Source organism: Triticum dicoccoides, chromosome 1A (assembly GCF_002162155.2).
Source record: "Triticum dicoccoides isolate Atlit2015 ecotype Zavitan chromosome 1A, WEW_v2.0, whole genome shotgun sequence".
In the NCBI taxonomy this organism is placed as follows: Eukaryota; Viridiplantae; Streptophyta; class Magnoliopsida; order Poales; family Poaceae; genus Triticum; species Triticum dicoccoides.
Genome location: NC_041380.1, coordinates 47,027,421 through 47,032,253, shown reverse-complemented (window position 1 = coordinate 47,032,253; position 4,833 = coordinate 47,027,421). Strand labels below are relative to the sequence as shown.

The window sequence follows — 4,833 nt, the reverse complement described above, 5'->3', positions numbered from 1 at the left end:
TGTATGAAGTTAGCTACCTCATCGCACTCGACAATTTGAATTACTACTGTGTACACCTCTAAAACTAGCAAACATGGCAGATGTACAATTAGTTGCTAAATACGAGTTAGCAACAGAAACCTGGCTGTTATCGTATTTCTTCAGCAGCTATTTCTGCGCATTGTGGGATTACTACTGTTTTATGCAGCTTAAAGCTGAACACTATGAACGGTAGCAACAGATAACAACATAAAAACGTTTCTTGCATAACCATGGGCAGAACTAAATGATTGATAAACTAAAATTCTGCTACATAATGGCTGAATCCAAACTTGTATAGGCTGCATACAACTATGCGACTGAACCCAGTTGTCTGTGCAACCAAATTTTCAGCAAACATGCAAGAATGAAGCCTTTTCCAGGGCCCTCTAATCCACCACAATTCCATGCAAACTCAGTTTACAGCTAAGTGACGATGTTCATCCAAGATTGGGCAAGAACATAAGAACGGTTCGCCTCCAACTATTTTCCGATAGCACAAGGTTAAAAAGAAAAACTGAGATCCAAAGAAAAGGAAGGGCCTGAAGAAGGGTGGGTATGGTGGGGGACCTGGAGGTAGAACTTGCTGTGAGCGCGTACATGAAGAGGGGAAGTAAGTACAGCCCATCAATGCAAGGCTGGCAGTGGCGCCTCATCCCTATGAAAGTGCAGGACCCGAGGTGGTGTTGGCATCCTGCAGATTGAATCAGAAGCACACACCGGTGAATTCTTGGCCATACCTTTACCTACATCATGGGGAAAAATAGTTGAATCTTCAGTGAAGTAGTAGAGCAGATAGAAATCAAACTGGAAATAATTTTCTCACCTGTATGTAACAAGCTCCACCAATGGAACTGACAGGATAGAATACAGGAGACTCTGGCATGAGCTCGCATATCTGCTAACTCAACATAGCATCAGCAACCTCAGACATACATTCTTCAAGAACCTGTTTGTCCTGACATAGAAAATATAATTTTCAAATCAAGAGTAAATCCACCCTCGCATGCACAGCAGACCACTGAGAATGACATTGCTAAAAATGCATTCTTACGAAGGAAAGTGACTGTTTCAAAGGGATAAAATCTCAGGTGTCTGGTAGAAAAGATTGTATACCTTCCCAAATCGCATCAGAAGTAATTACCCCAAAAATTCTTACGAAGTCATTACCTCATACCACCAATGGAATTAGACTACTTGGTCAACGTTTCCTTGCCCATCGAAGATCAAAAGATTCATAGACATTACACATTCTTGTGACTTTGACACATCACAAAATGAACTCAATGAAATATTGAAGGTACAAAGCAGGCCATTAAGATATCTTGTACTAGCAGGAGGGCCTTATGGCAAGAAAAGAGTTGAACCGTGCTTTCTTAGGAGTTAGTCTCATGTGCAATGCCACTAAATCCATCTAAAAAGTGATAATTTGCAGGAAGTAACTTGATGTTCTCCCGATATTTCCCTTTGCTTGAAAAAAGAGACGACAACAATGAAATGGTTGAATCTTCAAGTGAGATGATCTTCCCATCAACTTTAGACAAATAATTTCCAGCCTTGGCAATCTCACCTTTTTCCAACAACCTTCTGATGATATCATTTACAAGATGAGAGCTGGGAGCACAACCACTCTTCTCCATCAATGAAAACATATTGTCAACTTCTTCCACTGATCCTTCTTTTAGAAGATTGTTTATCATTACGTTGTAAGTATAAGCATCAGGCATCAACCCACTGGCTGATATTGCAGCAAACAAACCTTTAGCTTCTTCTCTTCTCTGAACCTTGTACATGGCATTAATCATGGTATTGAGTGTTATGATATCAAACTTCACATTCATTGCACGTAATTCCTGGAACATGGTGATTGCTTCGCCAGCGCAATTATTTTTACAAAGTCCTCTAAGAATTATAGTGTATATGGAAACGGGCACTGTTATTCCACTTTTGATCATCTGATGAAACATTTCCTTTGCAGCAGCAGTTCTCCCAGCACGATATAAACCATCCAGTATGATGCCATATGTCACAGTTGTAGGTTTAACTCGCACGACATTTCTCTAAATAGGGTCAAACCATCATCGATCCTTCCATTTTTAAAATAGCCATCAAGAAGTGCACTATAAGTAACAGCATCAGGCTCAATTCCAACTGATATCATGGCATCAAGCAGTTTGAATGTTTTATCCATCTTGGCGACTGAGCAATATCCGTCAGTCAGTGAACTAAATTTATTGCCATTACATGTCGCTTTATTAGGCTGCGCACCATTACGAGCCATCCGCTGAAAGACTAGCTCTGCCTTGTCCATTTCTCCGGCCTTGCACAACGCATCAATTATTATGTTGTATGTCACCACAGTCGGCACAACCCCTTGCCGCATCATTTCATGGAATAGATGGCATGCCTTGTCTATTTCGCCCTCCTTAAAGAAGCCATGGATGATTGCGCTATATGCCACCACATCAGGAAGGCAGCCTCCTTCTTTTGTCGCCATCTGGAGCAGGTCGAGTGCCTGCTGACTCATGCTATTTTCACACAAGCTTTTCAAAACTATGGAGTACGAGATGGCATTAGGCACACAGCCCAGCTCGGGCATCCTGTGAAGCAGTACTTTCACAGCCTCTTCTGTCCGTTTCGCGCAGCAGAGGCACTTGAGGAAGGTGGTGGCGACGATCTCGTTTGCCTTCAGGCCTGTCCTGAGGAAGCGGCCGAATAAGGCAAGCCCTAGGTCCGGGCGACGTGCGCGGCAGCAGCAGTCCATGAGGATGCCATAGGTGTGGACTGTGGGCGCCGCCACATGCGGACCGGCCTATTCTCGGCACACACGGTTGAAGAGAGCGACGGCAAGGGCGGGGCCATCTCTGATGCAGGCGGCGGGGGACGTGGCACGGGCGAGGACGCCGTTCATGGTGCGATCGGGAACCGGGGTGGCTTGACCGAGCAAATCGTCGAACAGGTGGTGAGCGTCTTCCGGGCTGAGCGTCCCGGCGCGAACACGCTCTATGGCGGCGACAAAAGCGTCTCGGGGAGACCAGGGGCCTGAGGGCGGTGAGGTGGAGGTGGAGGTGGAGCAGCGGCGGAGGAGCCGGAGGCGGGGTATCAGTGTGGTGGAGGAGGAGCTGCGGCGGAGGAGGCGGAGGCGAGACATCGGCGCGGTGGAATAGCGGCGGAGGCGGAGTGGGGAAATCGGTGGGGCAAAGGAGTGGCGCAGACCGGACTTCAACTAGGTTCAGCCGGAGGAGGAGCGGCGGCGAGGGCGGATGCGGCGGACAACGGCGTCGGTGGGTGTTTGTCGTGGATCTTTTGAGCGGGTCCCCTCTTCCGGTCGCTCAATCAAGCATTTGCCTCTGATTGTCTGTGGTTGATCCAACGTCCCCAATACTAGTGTTTCAAAAGAGTTAATTACACAAAACCACAACTTCAGGTTAACTTATAACACTTTACCACAACTTTTAAGTTTTTAAATAAAAAACCACAACTTCAAGTCAATTTATAACACTTTACCACAACTTTTGAGTTTCTTTAACACAAAACCACAACTTCTGAACTAATTCTCAACATTGAGCCCAACTCTATCGGTCAACTTCTTTTAATAGCCAATCTGATTGATTGGGCCCACATGTTAGGACCTAAGTTGGAAAAAGGTGGCATGTGCACATCTCCTATGTGGCCTACCATTTCCTCCTCTTGCCATCCCGTACCGGCGCTATCAACTCCACCGACGCATTGAGCAGGGAGCTGGTTGTTGGTGGGGTGGTCGAAATTCTGCGACAGGATGATCACTCCGAGCATCCTTGAAGGCGAGGTTCCTAGTGTCGCAAAGCCGCACCCGTCCGGACTATGGCATGGTCAGGCGGGGCACGCGAACTAGACAGAGAGGTCTTTGGGGAGCTGCAGGTGAACGCATCGTCGAGGATACGATGATGTCATATGCAGACTGCTATGTTACACATATCCAGTCAGCGCCAGGTAGGAGGGAACTTTCTACCTAGAGCCTGACATGTGGGCCAAATCATTCAGATTGGCTATTAAAGTAGTTGACCGATAGATTTTGGCTCAATGTTGAGAATTAGTTCAGAAGTTATGGCTTTGTATTAAAAAACTCAAAAGTTGCGGTAAAGTGTTATAAGTTGCCCCGAAGTTGTGGTTTTGTGTTAAAAAACTCAAACGTTGTGGTAAAGTGTTATAAGTTATCCTGAAGTTGTGGTTTTGTGTAATTAACTCGTTTCAAAATTTCCTTAAAAAACTAGTATTTTAAAAAAATCTCCAATTTCCTCATCTAAACGTGACAGATTTTTTTTCGTGGAAAAACTTCTAATTTATTCATCTTCAATCATGGCAGTACAATGAACACCAAAAATAAAAATTACATCCAGATCCATAGACCACCTAGCAACGACTACAAGCACTAAAGCGAGCCAAAGGCGCGCCGCCGTCATCACCCCTCCATTGCCGGAGTCGGACACAACTTGTTGTAATAGACAGTCGGGAAGTCGTCGTGCTAAGGCCCCACAGAACCAGCGCACCAGAACAGCAACCGCCGCCGATGAAGAATAATGTAGGTTGGAAGGATTCAACCTGAAGACACACGAACGTAGACGAACAACGACGAGATCCGAGCAAATCCACCAAAGATAGATTCGCCGGAGACACACCTCCACATGCCCATCAACGATGCTAGATGCACCGCTGGAACGGGGGCTAGGCGGGGAGACCTTTATTCCATCTTCAGGGAGCCGCTGCCGTCTCGCCTTTCTGAGCATGACACAAACCCTAACAAAACAGGAAAAACGACTGTAAACGGAGCCCTCC

At 46.1% G+C, this 4,833-nt stretch overlaps 1 long non-coding RNA gene across 1 annotated transcript in view; it reads right to left on the bottom strand.

Annotated features, from left to right (window-relative positions):
• LOC119362198 overlaps positions 1 to 3,320 on the bottom strand; it is a 7,143-nt gene extending 3,823 nt beyond the window's left edge. The window contains exons 1-3 of the long non-coding RNA XR_005173172.1: positions 1,135 to 3,320; positions 845 to 976; positions 589 to 764 (exon numbers count right to left, since the gene is read on the bottom strand). This is a non-coding gene — a long non-coding RNA (uncharacterized LOC119362198). The remainder of the gene's footprint in view (positions 1 to 588; positions 765 to 844; positions 977 to 1,134) is intronic.
• Between the last annotated feature and the right edge of the window lie 1,513 nt (positions 3,321 to 4,833).